The sequence below is a fragment of the Phocoena sinus genome, chromosome 6 (genome assembly GCF_008692025.1).
Source record: "Phocoena sinus isolate mPhoSin1 chromosome 6, mPhoSin1.pri, whole genome shotgun sequence".
NCBI classification, from domain to species: domain Eukaryota; kingdom Metazoa; phylum Chordata; class Mammalia; order Artiodactyla; family Phocoenidae; genus Phocoena; species Phocoena sinus.
In genome coordinates, this window is record NC_045768.1 from 107,865,930 (window position 1) to 107,882,064 (window position 16,135).

Genomic DNA, 16,135 nt, shown 5'->3' on the forward strand with positions numbered 1-16,135 from the left:
TCATGCTTATATTTACAGTCTTAAATATTTCATGTAAGAAATGATAACCTGATAACTAAGGAACTTAGGATATTCTATTTAGTTAAGCTTGTGGTAGGATAATAATTTCAAAGTCTTGCATAGACTGTTATCTTTTTTTTTTTTTTTTTTTGTGGTACGCGGGCTTCTCACTGTTGTGGCCTCTCCCGCTGTGGAGCACAGGCTCCGGACGCACAGACTCAGCGGCCATGGCTCACGGGCCCAGCCGCTCCGCGGCATGTGGGATCTTCCCGGACCGGGGCACGAACCCGTGTCCCCTGCATCGGCAGGCGGACTCTCAACCACCGCGCCACCAGGGAAATCCAGATGTATAACTTTTTTTTTTTTTTTTTCAGATGTATAACTTTTTAAAATGAAAATTCATAATTGATTAGGAGTACTAAGTGAACTTGAAATGGAGATTTTTATATAATTTTCTTGTACTTATTTTTACTAAGTAATGTTAAAACTCTTATTTTACTTAAAATGTGAACACAGAAAGGAGTTTGTGGAATCATTATCTGATGAGAAATTGTTGACCAAATGCTGATTTGCATTTATTTATTCCTTGTAATTTATCAACAGGAACTGCTGTTATTAAACTAATCTGGCATTTTTCCTTTTCTGATCCAAACACATTTTAGAGAGAAATGGTTTAGTATTAGAAAACAGGAATTTTTTTTTTTTTTTTCCCACGGTACGCGGGCCTCTCACTGCTGTGGCCTCTTCCGGACCGGGGCACGAACCCGTATTCCCTTCATCGACAGGCGGACTCTCAACCACTGCGCCACCAGGGAAGCCCAACAGGAATATTTTTTACACTTTTATTAATGACTTATTTAGACATTATGTTTAAATTTTAAAAAATTTTTACTAGTTAGGGTAATATATACCTTTTTAAAAACCATGTTAACGATTTTTAAGTGTACAGCTATAGATGTTAAGTATATTCACATTGCTTTGAAAAAATATACCTTTTGATCCATCTTTTAATAACTATGTTAACTTTTTAAGTCTTCTTATTGGAGATTTCCCTTTCCAAAAAGGAAACTATTGGATGCTTCAGTTTCTAGAAGACCGATTTCTTTAAACTGTTTGAAATACACGTATAGGTGGTTACAGTACCTAATTTGCAACTTGACTCTCTCCCGGAAATTGGACATTTTATTTTTCATGGCTGAAGAGCCTTTCTTAAAGGGCCAGCATGTTTAAAGCGTTAGGTGTTTTGACATAATTTCTTCAACGTTTTTGCTCTTTGGGGAGTCTTGGGGAGTCTTTGAGAGTCTTTATCTTGTTTATTTATGTTCTTTGTAACTCCCAGAAACCATCAAAATAGGAGCTGTATTGAATTTGAAAGACTTTCCCGCTGCACTTGCTAACGCTCTGGGGAGACAGGCTATCCAGGAGATTCCTACGTGCATTTCTGAACAATTCTGGGAGCTGTAGTAGGGGTGTAATTTGGAATTTGTTCACACATCTGGTACAGCATGGATTGGCTAGTATTGTAGGTTTTATAAATTTAATACAAACTTTTTTTTAAATTTAAGGGCTCTTAATTAGATTTAAAAATAGCTCCCAACTCTGCCCATGACCAAGGCTTATAGATTACAACTTGTTCTTTCACTAAAGGTGGGCTTCCAACGGGTATGTGTTAGTTGACAGCAGAGACCCATCTGTGTAAGCGATTTTTGAGAAAGGGTGTTGTTGGATCAGAGCCTGATTTCCTGTCACAGTTATAGAGGTTGGTGAGGGGCATTTCCTTTATGTGGTATCTTAGTCCATTCGGGCTGCTATAACAAGGTACCACAGACTGGGTGGCTTATAAACAACAGACACTTAACTGCACATATTTCTGCAAGCTGGAAGTCCAAGATCAGGGTGGCAACCTGGTCAGGTGAGGGCCCTCCTTCTGGTTCATGGCCAGTGCCTTTTTGCTGTGACCTCATGTGGTGGAAGAAACTTGGGTGTTCTCTGGGGTCTCTTTTATAAGAGCACTAATCCCATTCTTGAAAGCTTCACCCTCAGGACCTAATCACCTTCCAAAGGCCCACCTTCTCATACCATCACACTGGGCGTTAGAACACAACATGGGAATTTGGGTGACACATTCAGTCCATAGCAGGAGGCATGGTAAGGGGGACGGGAGTAGCTCTAGGCGGAACAGTAGTTCCTGATGTGACTTAAGGCACCTTCTGGACTTTGGGCATTTTCACACCTTTAAATTCAAATGCCTCTTGGAATTCAATTACTTTGGTCTTATGAAGTTATCCCTATGAAGGCCATGGCCTTCTGTATGGGCTAACTGGTACACTGGTTGCATTTTTCTGATTAGTTGTAAGAATCTTTCGCATAATGTATGATCATGTAAAAATCAGGAGTTTCTTTGGTGAGAGATTTGTTTCCTTAGAAGAGAACAACCCATCGTGCCAACATATACGGATTTGAAAATTCGGTTCCTTAGTCTCTCTAGACACATTTCAGTTGCTCAGTAGTCATGTGTGGTTAGTGGAGAGCACAGAATATTTCCATCATCTCTGAAATTTCTACCGGACATGGAGATTTAGACCATATTCTCTGAAACATGGCTTAATGCAGATTAAGCATTAACCCTACATTAATTTGCTTCTCTGCCCTTACCAGAAGCTTTCCCTCTCTCTCCCTCTCCTCACAACAGTTTTGTTGAGATATAATTCACATGCCACACAAATCACTCATTTAAACTGTACGGTTCACTGGGTTTTAGTATATTCACAGAGCTGTGCAACCATCACCATGATCGATTTTAGAACATTTTTACCACCTCAAAAAAGAAATTCCACATCCTTTAGCGATCGCCTCCAAGTCCTCCTATACCCCCGGCTCTAAGCAACCACGAAAATTATTTCCTGTCTCTATAGATTTCTCTATTCTGGACTTTTTGTTACCGAACCGGGTCCCGCTGCTTGCCGCTTACAAAATCAATACTCACAGATGTTGTGCTTTTAATGAGAATGCTGGCAATCTGGGGAGATGGTGGACTCAACATCCCCCCCAAACCACCTCTCAAGATTCTGCTCAGCCATGAAAGCTTTTAAAGGGAAATAGGGAAGTAATATCAGTTAATCATTGAGACAGGGGGTCAGAGTCCTCTTCATACCCCGCTGTGTGCAGGCTTCGGTGCAGGCTTGTCGACACCTCATGATGTTTCTTTAGATGCTGTCTTGTTCACACAGTTTCTCTGCGAGATTACTGAATGGGAAGCTAGAGAAGAGATCTGGTCATCTGTTACATACTTATTCTTCATTTCTACTTCTTTGATCTACGGAGATAACCAACAAGTTAGATGAAGTATTGCGTAATCAACAGATTTGAAAGCTGTGCTAGGGCCAGAGATGAGTAGGGCATGGGGGTGTCTGGTTTAAGATTAGTGACAAGACAAAGGGGTGCCTCCCGCAGAGACCTCTTTTCTGCCAAAAGCTTTTTCCTGCTAAAAGCTGCTTGCAAATTATAAATGGAATCACATAATATGTGGTCTTTGGTGACTTTCACTTAGTATGGTGTTTTGAAGGTCTATCCATGTTGTAGCGTGTATCAGCACTTCATTCCTCTTTATGGCTAAACAATATCCTATCCTACCCTACGTGTGGATTAAGAATGCACCTGTCGTATCAGCAAAACAAAAGATGCTGCAGCCATCAAGCCATCAGCCACTAAAGCTGCCTGCTACGGTGAGCCCTGAGGGGACTCAGGGTAGGAAAGAACAGGAGACTTGCCCTAGATACTAGCTAAGGTGCAAAGTGCATATCAAAGGAATGGTTTCAGTGAGCCCAGACTCTTGCATCTTCCCATACAATTCATTAACTTGGGATGTCTGGTTTTCTTTAATTAACTGTCATCTTTTGATGTTCCGACCACCTGGTTTTTGTTGCAAAACCCCCTATATGTCCTGGCTCCCCCCCTTACCTCTTTGGAACAGTCCCTCAGAGCCGTATGAGAGGCTGCCTCCCAGGCTTGAGTCCTCAGAAAGTCCTCCAAATAAAACATAATTCTCAACTTTTAGGTTGTGCAGTTTTTTTTCAGTCGACATATGGATGTACCGCATTTTGTTTATCCATTCATTAGCTGATGGACATTTGGGTTTCCACCTTTTTGGCTAGTATGAATATTGCTGCTATAAACACTCTTATACAAGTTTTTGTGTGGATATATGTTTTCATTTCTGTAGGAGTGGATTGTAGGGTCAAATGGTAACTCTGTGTTTAGCTTTCTGGGAAACTGCCAGGATGTTTTCCGAAGTGGTTGTACCATTTTACATTCCAACCAGAAACGTATGAAGATTCTAATTTCTCTATATCCTCACACTTATTATCTGACTTTTTGACTCTAGCCATCTTAAGTATTATCTCATTGTGGTTTTGATTTACATTTATCTGATTTCAAGCATATTTTTATGTGCTTCTTGGCCATTTCTGTATCTTTGGAGAAGCGATATTTTTCAGATCCTTGATCATTTTAAATTGGATTGTCTTTTTATTCTTTGTTGGTAAAAGGTTTTTAAAAAATATATTCTGCATACAACCCCTTATCAAATACATGGTTTGCTAATATTTTCTTCCATTCTGTGGCTTGTCTGTTAAATTTCTTGATAGTGTCCCTTATAGCACAAAAGTATTTAATTCTGATGAGGTCCAATTGATCTCAGGTGGCCTCAGCCTGCAGTGGCTTGAAGCAGGGTTTTGGTTCCCGGCCAGAGATAGAGGTCGGGCCACGGCAGTGAAAGCACTGAATCCTAGCCACTAGACCACTGGCCAGTGACAAGGCCCTGGCCCTTCAGCTTTGCAGAAAAGAATTCCCACAAAGATGGAAAGTAGTGAAACAAAGTGTTTATTAGGAGGAAAAAGAGTACAGTATGTGTGGATAGACACACGTGCGGACTCAGAGTTGTGCCCTCGTGGTAGTTTCAATCACTTATATGGGCATTTCTTCCAGATTTCCTTTGGCCAATCATTTTGATTTGACAGGTTCTGAGTCCGTATTTGGTATATTTCAGGACCTTCCCATGTGTGCACATGCATCCTCACCCAAGATGGATTCCAGCGAAGAGGCCTATGGGTAGCTTGACATCACTCCCCTTTTGACCTCCAAGGACCTTTATAGACAGAAAGGTCTCCTTGACTTTGAGAATGAGAAATATGTGGTCTCTTATCTTTTATCTGGGCAAGGCCCAGCCTCCTCTCTCAATTATCCTGTTGTTATGGAGTTTCTGTCCACAGGGGACAAACTCCAGCTGTTCGGCCTGGGGCCCATCTATCTCCTGCCTCATAATTTATCTATATTTCATTGTTGTTGCTCATGTTCTTCATGTCATATCTAAGAATCCATTTCCAGATCCAACATCATGAAGTTCTGCTTCTATATTTTCTTCTAAGGTTTTATAATTTTAGTTTTTTCCATTCAGGTCTGTGATTCATTTTGAGTTAATTTTTGTATATGGTGTGAGGTAAGGCTCCAACTTCATTCTTTTGCATTTGTCTATCCAGTTGTTCTAGCACTGTTTGTTTAAAAGAATATTCTTGGGCACTTCCCTGGTGGTCCAGTGGTTAAAACTCCATGCTTCCAATGCAGGGGGAACAGGTTCGATCCCTGGTCAGGGAATTAAGATCCCACATGCCGTGTGTGGCCATAAATAAATAAATAAATAAATGTATATTTTTCCCCACTGAATGGTCTTGGCACCCTGGTTGAAAATCAATTCACCATAGACACATAAGTTTAGTTTTGGACTCTCAGTCCTACTCCATTGATCTGTATATCTATCCTTGTGCCAATATCACACTATCTTGATAACAATTGCTTTGCAGTAACATTTGAATTTAGGAAGTGTGAACCCTCCAACTTTGTTCTTCTTTTTCAAGATTGTCTTCATTATTCTGAGTCCCTTGCATTTCCATATAAGTTTTATAACCAGATTGGCAATTTCTACAAAGAAGCTAGCTGGGATTTCAATAGGGATTACGTTGAACCTGGTCACGTTGGGGAATGTTGCCTTTTTAACAATATTAAAGCTCTCAATCCATGAACATGAGATTCTTTCTATTTGTTTAGATCTTTAAAAATTTCTTTCAGCAATGTTTTACAGCTTTCAGAATACAAATTTTATACTTCTTTTGTTCAATTTATTCCTAAGTATTTTTTGATGCCATTGTAAATGGAATTGTTTATTTTATTTTCAGATTGTTCATGGCAAGCATATAGAAATACAAAAGATTTTTGTGTGTTTGATCTTATATCCTACAATCCTGGTGAACTTGTTTATTAGTTCTAATAGTTGTGGGGTTTTGTGTGTGTGTGTGTGTGTGTGTGTGTGTGTGTGTGTGTGTGTGAATTCTCTAGGATTTTCTCTATATGAGATTATGTCAAGTATAAATAGATGTAATTTTATTTCTTCCTTTCTAATCTGCTTGATTTTATTTTGTTTTATTACCTAATTGCCTTACTAGAACCTTTCATTGAACAATGTTGAATAGAAGTGGCAAGAGCACTTTATATTATTCCTGATCTGTTGGAGCCATTAAGTGTGATGTTAGCTGTGGGTTTTTCACGATGCCCTTTATCAGGTTGCGGAAGTTTCTTTGTGTAGTTTGTTGAGTGGTTTTGTTTGTTTGTTTTTTGTCGTGGTTTTTTTTAATCAAGAAATGGTGTTGGGGCCTCCCTGGTGGCACAGTGGTTAAGAATCCACCTGCCAATGCAGGGGACATGGGTTTGAGCCCTGGTCCAGGAAGATCCCGCATGCCGTGGAGCAACTAAGCCCGTGCGCCACAACTACTGAGCCTGCATTCTAGAGCCCGTGAGCCACAACTACTGAAGCCCACATGCGTACAGCCCGTGCTCCACAAGAGAAGCCACCGCAATGAGAAGCCTGTGCACTGCAGCGAAGAGTAGCCCCTGCTTGCTGCAACCAGAGAAAAGCCTGTGCGCGGCAACACAGCCAAAAATAAAATACATAAAATAAATAAATTTATTAAAAAATAAGAAAGAAAAGAAAAGGTGTTGGATCTTGTCAAAAACTTTTTCTGCATCTATTGAGATAATCATGTGGGTTTTGTTTTTTATTCTATTGACATTGTGTATTACATTAATTGACTTCCAGGTGTTAAACCAACCTTGCATTCCTCAGATAAATCCTACCTGGTCATGGTGTGTAATTCTTTTTATATGTTGCTAGATTTGGTTTGCTAGCATTTTGTTGAGGGTGCATTTTTGCATTGATATTCACAAAGGAATTTCGTCTGTAGTTTTCTTTTCTTGTGATGTCTTTGTTTGATTTTGGTATCAGGGTAATGCTGGCCTCACAGAATGAGTTGGAAAGTATTCTATCGTATTTTTTGGAAGAGTTTGTGAAGATTTGGTATTAATTTCTTTCTTAAATGTTTGGTAGAATTGACCAGTGAAACTATCTGGGCTTTAGCTTTTCTTTGTGGGTAGTTTTTTGATTACTAATTTAATCTCTTTATTTGATATGGGTCTATTCAAAATTTTAAATTTTCTCTTGAGTCATTTTCAGCACTCTGTGTCTTTCTAAGAACTTGCCCATTTCATATAAGTTATCTAATATATCGGCATACAATTGTTCATAGTTTTTCTTTATAATCCTTTTTATTTATGTAAGGTTGGTAGTAATATCCACTCTTTCATTCTGATTTTAGCAATTTGAATATTCTCTCTTTTTTTCTTTGTCAATTTTTGTTAATTTTGTTGATCTTCTAAAATAACCAACTTTTGGTTTTATTGATTTTTCTCTATTGTTTCTGTCTTCTTGATTTCTTTAATTTCTGCTGTAATATTTATCATTTCCTTCCTTCCTCTTGCTTCAGTTTTAGTTTGCTTTATTCCTCCAGTGTCTTAGGATGGAAGGTTAGGTTATTGATTTGAGATCTGTTCTTTTTTCATATAGACATTTATAGCTATATATTATCCTACAGACACTGCCTTAGCTGTATCTCCATTTTCATTCATATCAAAATATTTTAAAATTTTCATTTTTATTTATACTTTGATCTATTGGTTATTTAGGATTATGTTATTTAATTTTCACATATTTGTGAGTTTCCCAAATTACTTTCTGTTATTGATTTCTAATTTAATTCCATTATGATCAGAGAACATACTTGTTTATTTTAATCACTTTAACTTTATTAAGGCCTGTTTTATGTTATAACATACAGTATATCCTGGAGAATATTCCATGTGCATTTATGAAGAATGTACAGTTTGTTGTTGTTGAGAGAAGTGTTCTATAGATGCAGTAGAATCTATTTTTTCAGTCTTTCTGGAAGTTTTCAAATGCATACAAAAGTAGAAACAGCATATGACGAACTGTCGTCTACTCACCATTCAGCTTCAACAATCTTATGGCCACCTGTAAGAGTTTTGACAAGTGATATAACTGAGTGGTTCCCAATCACTGCAACAGCTTGGACTCTCCAGTTAGTAATGGTCTCTCAGGTGAGAAGGTTAAGAGGCACAGAGACCTTTTCTCATGCTGCCAAAATGTCCACTGGTCCAGAATTGAGGGGCAAGCTCTGGGTGATCTCTGTTGGACCTCCAAAAATGTTTAAAACAAAGGGGCAACAGAATCGAGCCTTGTCAAAATTTTATGGTATGTATAGCAGGCAGTCAAATAACAGATTCCGTGAGGATCTTGGGGGAAGGATTTTTAATGCAGAATTCGGTTGTTTACATGAGGTTGTTTGCTAAGGTGAGTGCATATAAAATGTTATATTGGTCTAAGCATTAAATAAGACTTTGTGGCCAGATCTTAGCATGTCTTTGTAGCCAATTGAGTAGATACTCTGTAGTTATCTGGGCACTAATTGTTAAGTACAGATTACAACAGATCTAAGTTATTGCTTGTAAAGCTTGCAAAATTCATTCTTATTTGATATTCTAAGGTCATACTTCTAACACCTCCTTTTATTTCTATAAACATATTAAAATATTTACTTTACTTTCTTTTCCAATATCTTCAGTCTTTTGTGAATGTTTCTACTGTTTCCTCTTTCTCCTAACTCCTGCTATTGTGACTTGTTTCCTCTTGTGTCTTATAAATTATCATTGTGAGATTGTGTCCCATGGAAACCATCTGTAACATTTCTTTGACTTGAGTCGGAGGTGTATTCTTTGAGCAAATATTTACATTTGCTTTTTCAGGCACCTGACAGATGAGCAATCCAGGATGTCTTAAAACTAAATTATCAGTTTGGTGTTCCCAGGATTCTCAGACAGTATACCTTCTGGCCCTAAACCTGTGTGAGGGTGAAGTGCAAACTCTTAAATATATTTGTCTCCCCATCACTCAGAGGTAAGGTCAAGAGAGACAAGTTTCTGGGCTTCCCTGGTGGTGAAGTGGTTAAGAATCTGCCTGCCAATGCAGTGGACGCGGGTTCGAGCCGTGGTCTGGGAAGATCCCACATGCCGCGGAGCAGCTAAGCCCGTGAGCCACACTACTGAAGCCCGCATGCCTAGAGCCTGTGCTCTGCAACAAGAGAAGCCACCACAATAAGAAGCCCACACACACACACACACACACACACACAAAAAAAGAAGCCCACACACTGCAACTAAGAGTAGCCACTGCTCGCCGCAACTAGAGAAAGACTGGGTGCAGCAACAAAGACCAAAGCCAAAAATAAACAAACAAACAAACAAATAAATAAATAAATAAAAAGAAAGCCAAGTTTCCTTACTATCTCCTTAAGAGAGGAAGGATTTTTTCCTGGATTACTGAATGAAATGTGGCTTTCAGGGTCCCAAATAATGAAGGTCTCCAGATGGTAGACTTACCACCGGTGTAGGCACTAGACTTTGTCTCCTTTTCCCTCAACCAAATTATTAAATGGAAACTCCAGGCCCCCAGATGTTCCTTGAACAGTAGCTGCTTCTGATCCTCGCTCACATCGCTGAATTCATGATTTCCATTATTTTTGGCCTTTGAGAATTTTCTTTTACTTTTTTGCTAGGCCAGCTATACATTTAATAATATGTCGGGTTTTTAAAAAATATTTTAAAATACTTGTTTTTTTAAAAACAGTTAGACAATCATAGGTGTTTCACACAAAGTGTTATTAGGGTTTGTAGTCTGCCATATTGCTAAAAATGGAATGCAATAATTTTGTGGGTTTTTCTTTTTTTACGCTTAGAGCTTTATTTCAGCTAGAACTTATTTTTGTGATTAGTTTGAGATAGGGTTAAATTTTTTTTCTGTAGATTCAAACAGCATAAAAGGAAGGTATAATGGAAAATGGGCACTCAATGAGTGTGTTAGGAACTCTGGTGAGTTCAACTTTAGGGGCAAAGCAAATATCAAGTAATTAACAGGTTGCTTTCATACCTTTGGTTAATGTCTGCTACCCACCCCAGCCCTGACTCCTTTTGATACAAAAGGTTCAAAATGACCCTTATTCTTTTTTATAGTGCTTTATTCACTGCATTTCCCCTGCTCTCATACACCAGCTTTTCCCCAGTGAGCTTCATCACTGAGGATCTACTATTTACCGTTCACTCTTTTATACCTGACTCTTCCAGGATGGTGGGACCTAAATAAAGATGGGTGATTAGGATGGTGGGTGGATTTTAGGGTTTGGGTCCAGATAAAAGTAATCTGAGACTGCTAATAAGAGACTAAGTGTTAATAGTTGATTTGTAAATGCAACCCCATCTAAATACAGGAACTCAGAACCCAGGATGAATCCCATTCCTACCAACTGTGAGGAACCGTTCCAACTCTTTGAAATATCAAATGTATAAAATATAATATATGTAAATATAGAAATAAATAAGCCATTTTCTAGAACTTAAAGATTGTTTTGTTATAGAAAGATTTAAATTACAATGCACAGCCTTTTTAGAAATGAGAAAGCACTAAATGAAGACTACGTTCCGTTTAACAATGAAAACGTCCGACTTTGGAAGACCTTCCTAACCTTTGATTGGAATAGAAAAGTTTGCTTTCTCTCCTTTTTTAGGACACTATTTATTACAATGTAAATATTATAATTAAGTTACATCTTTGTGATGGAAGTTCCAATGTTCTATTTTCTCTTTTTTCCTGCAGTGAAGCCTGGATATCCCTTTTCTTATTTTCTGACTCTCTACTCAGAAGATCCCTGTGTTTATTTATCTCCACCTTGCTGGTATTGTAAAGCATTTGTCTTTTTAAAACATTGATCTCCACCACCTTGCTTATATCATAGAGCATTTGTCTTTTTGAAACATTTTAAATTTATATTGGATATAGTTGATTTACAATGTTGTGTTAGTTTCAGGTATATAGCAGAGTGATTCAGTTATACATATACATACACCTGTTGTTTTCCAGATTCTTTTCCCATTTAAGATATTACAGAATATTGAGTAGAGTTCCCTGTGCTATACAGTAGGTCCTTGTTGATTATCTATTTTATACATAGTAGTGTGTATATGTTAATCCCAAACTCCTAATTTATTCCTCACCCCTCCCCTTTGGTAACCATAAATTTGTTTTCTATGTCTGTGAGTCAGTCTCTGTTTTGTGAATAAGTTCATTTGTATCATTTTTTTTTAGATTCCACATGTAAGTGGTATTGTATATTTGTCTTTCTCTGTCTGATTTACTTCACTTAGTATGGTAATGTCTAGGTCCATCCATGTTGCTGCAAATGGCATTATTTCATTCTTTTTTAAGGCTGAGTAATATTCCTTTGTATATATATACTGCATTGAAAGATCTAGAAATTGATTTGGTTTTTGTGCTCATACCCTAGTTGGACAAAAGTTTAGAGAAAAGGAAGCAAGAGTAAAACCTCATAGCAGAGGATGGTTTTAATCCATCAACCTCTGGGTTATGGGCCCAGCATGCTTCCACTGCACCACTGTGCTGCTTTAAAGGTGTGTTGTTTTAAGCCACTAAGTGTGTGGTAATGCGTTACAGCAGCCATAGGAAACATATACAGTATACAAGGGCTGGGCACATAGTAAATATTCAGTGACTACCTTCGCCCCACCTTCACTGTTGGAGGAGTAGACAAGAGTAGCTTTATTACTTTGCCAGGCAAAGGGGGCCACAGAAGGCCAGCACCCTCAAGACTGTGCCCCCCTTCCTGGGAAATAGGAAGGGGTCTTATAGTTTCAGGGTGAAAAATGAGGCTGTAGATAAGGATTGGGGCTGATGTAGTCTTGCATTTTTCTTTCCTCCTGGAGACATTGAGATCATTAGGGCTGGTGTCAGGTGTTTACAGAACAGGTTCTGGTGGTCCTCGAGGTTATCATTCCATGACCTTCTTTCTGGAATGAAGGATGCTCACAAAGGAGTGTTAGGGAGTGTTGTCTTAGAGAAGTAAACATCAGGTGCATAATACAATTTTAGCTAGCGGGCAATCATTTTAAGAGTGCAATTAAGCAAGAAAGAGAGGGGGGTAAAAACATCTGTAGAAGACCATTTGAATGAGCAGAAAGAATAAAGGCTGAATGAGGGTTAACATAATGGGGATGCCTCAACTAGTTTCTGCTACAGCATCACCTAAAGAACCACGATGGAGGAGTGAGGGAGACCAGAGTTGCCTGGGTTGACTGTGTCAATTCTTTCTTTCTTCTTCTTCTTCTTCTTTTTTTTTTTTAGGGCCTCTCACGGCTGCAGCCTCTCCTGTTGCAGAGCACAGGCTCCGGACACGCAGGCTCAACGGCCATGGCTCACAGGCCCAGCCGCTCCGCAGCATGTGGGATCTTCCCGGACCGGGGCATGAACCCGTGTCCCCTGCACTGGCAGGCGGACTCTCAGCCACTGCGCCAGCAGGGAAGCCCCTCTTCTTTTTTTAAAATAAATTTATTTATTTAATTTTGGCGGTGTTGGGTCTTCGTTGCTGAGCACAGGCTTTTCTCTAGTTGTGGCGAGCGGGGCTACTCTTTGCTGCAGTACGTGGGTTTTTCATTGTGGTGGCTTCTCTTGTTGTGGAGCACGGCCTCTAGGTGCATAGGCTCAGCAGTTGTGGCACGTGGGCTCAGTAGTTGTGGTTCGCGGGCTCTAGAGTGCAGGCTCAGTAGTTGTGGCACATGGGCTTAGTTGCTCCGTGGCATGTGGGATCTTCCCGGACCAGGGCTTGAACCCGTGTCCCCTGCATTGGCAGGCGGATTCTCAACCACTGTGCCACCAGGGAAACGCCCGTGTCAATTATTTCTTAATCTTTGGTTTTATACAGGTTTTTTTAAAAAAAATAAATAGAAGACCATCTACATTAATTTGCTAGGGCTGCCATAACAAAGTACCACAGACAGAGAGACTTAAACAACAGAAACTTATTTTCTCGCAGCTCTGGAGGCTGGAAGTCCAAGATCAAGGTGTCAGAGGGTTGGTTTCTCCTGAGACCTCTCTCTGGGGCTTGTAGACGGCTGTCTTCTCCCCATGTCTTCACATGGCCTCCCCTCTGTGTGTCTGTGTCCTAATATTCTCTCTCTCTTTATTTTTAAAAATTTTCAGCCGTTCCTCACAGCATGTGGGATCTTACCTCCCCGACCAGGGATTGAACCCGTGCCCCTTGCACTGGAAGCGTAGAGTCTCAACCACTGGATGGCCAGGGAAGTCCCTAATATTCTCTTCTTATAAAGGCTTTAGACATATCGGATTAGGGCCACCCTAAAGACCTTATTTAGCATTAATCATCTCTTGAAAGACCCTGTCTCTACAGACAGTCACATTCTGAGGTCCTGGGGGTTAGAACTTCAAAATATGAATTTTGGGGGGCACAGTTCAGCCATCAGGCCACTGTGTCTGTTAGATGGCAATTACTATCAAGTTAGGATTGTATCCTCCCACAGACTGGCAGACAGGGGCCCTATCCTTCCTGAGGATTGCATTTCAAAGGAATGGCTTTCAGGTCCTTGACAAAGACACTCCTGAGTTGTAGGAGATACATATACATCTCAAAGGCACAGAGGAAGTGTTCACAGTTGTAGGCCCTTTTTAGTAAATGTTCTGTAAAGTCAGGTCAGGGCCTATTGTCAGGTGTTGGGTAGAACAAATAGTAAATTCTTTTGGTAGGTTTGAGGTTTTTCAGGCAAGTGCTTCAAGGTGACTAGGTTCATCCTAGGGCTGTGGCCTTGAGCTGTTAGAGATCATGTTAGTGTTATTCAAGGCTTTTAAAATTTCATTTTTATTTTTTTTTTTTGCGGTACGCGGGCCTCTCACTGCTGTGGCCTGTCCAGTTGCAGAGCACAGGCTCCAGACGCGCAGGCTCAGCGGCCATGGCTCACAGGCCCAGCCGCTCCGCGGCACGTGGGATCTTCCCAGACCGGGCACGAACCCGCGTCCCCTGCATTGGCAGGCGGACTCCCAACCACTGCACCACCAGGGAGGGAAGCCCCTCAAGGCTTTTAATGTGTGTGGGATAAGGAGAGGCGAGTGGATGAAGTCACTTATGCTAAAGGTTTGCAGTTTTTAGCAGCCGAGGCTGAGCCTGATTAGAATTGGAAAGGAAGAAGTAACACTGTCACTGTTTGCAGATGATGTGATACTATACATAGAAAATCCTAAAGATGCTACCAGAAAACTACTAGAGCTCATCAATGAATTTGATAAAGTTGCAGAATACAAAATTAGTATACAGAAATCTGTTGCATTTCTATACACTAACTGTAAGGCCAACTGGCCCGAGGCAGGGGAACACAATCAGATTCACAGGTTGCATCAGACCGAAATTCTCCGGACCACCCAGTTCCAGAAACTGCCCTGGAGACATTCCGGACCACCCAGTTCCAGGAACTGACCTGGGGACTTTGAACCCAGCCCAGCCTTCCCACCTTTCGAGGGGCGGGACTAACGGTCCCCCAGGATACCCGAAAAGACCACCAAATAAGGAATACCCTGCACCCTCCCAGATTCACCACACCCCTTTCCCTTCTTCCCCTATAAAATCTTGCCCAACCGTCTCCCGGGTGCGACCTCTCTGGCCCCTTTCTCTCGGACCAGTGAACCTCGCCCGGGAGCGCTCCCTAATAAAGCTCACTTGAAGCTTTCCTCTGTTTCGCGGTGCCGTTTGTTAAGATCCGACCTTACACTAACAATGACATATTAGAAAGAGAAATTAAGGAAATAATCTCATTCTCCCTTTCAAACACCCAGTCACCTTTGAACAAATCAAAGTTCAATTCACTCTGGACCCTCTTCCCTATTGCAATACTATATTACTGATTAAAATCTGCCCTTACCACTTTAACTAGTATCTGGTTTTGTTTATCTTTGGTACTGATGATGACAGAATTTCCTCTTTTTAAAAAAATTTTATTTATTTATTTTTGGCTGTATTGGGTCTTTGTTTCTGTGCGAGGGCTTTCTCTAATTGCATCAAGGGGGGGGCCACTCTTCATCGCGGTGCGCGGGCCTCTCACTGTCACGACCTCTCTTGTTGCGGAGCACAGGCTCCAGACGCGCAGGCTCAGTAGTTGTGGCTCACGGCCTTAGTGCTCCGCGGCATGTGGGATCTTCCCAGACCAGGGCTCGAACCCACGTCCCCTGCATTGGCAGGCAGATTCTCAACCACTGCGCCACCAGGGAAGCCCCAGAATGTCCTCTTAAGTCTTAGGACAGGAGATGGTCTCAAATTGAGAGTTCAGAAAAATAGATGTTCATTGCTCCTTAAAAGTGAAAACCTGAGGGACACACACACACACACACACACACACACACACACACACACTGAAACCAAGGAGAAAAAGTCAAAGTGAATCAAGGGACAAGAGACTTTTTGTCAGGGAGGAACTGATTAAAATGCAGCAGAAAACCAGGAGAGGAGAGAACTTCTTTCCTGTCTCTTGTCACATATACCTCTACTCCCCTGGGGATGAGGGATTGGAGGAAACACAGACCCAGAGGCCAGACTGTGGGAGATATATCCTGGTTCATTATTTGGTATTTGTAGACAAATTTGTTCTTCATTCTTTCCCTATTCCTCATTTATCTTATCTCAAAAAATAACAACTAAACTAGATTAAATAAGTGATGGCAAAGAAAGCATTGGCAGTAGAAAGAACATTGACCAGAAAGTTAAAAGAAAATGGATTTTGCAGCATTATTTACAATTGCCAAGACACAGAGGCAACCTAAGTGTCC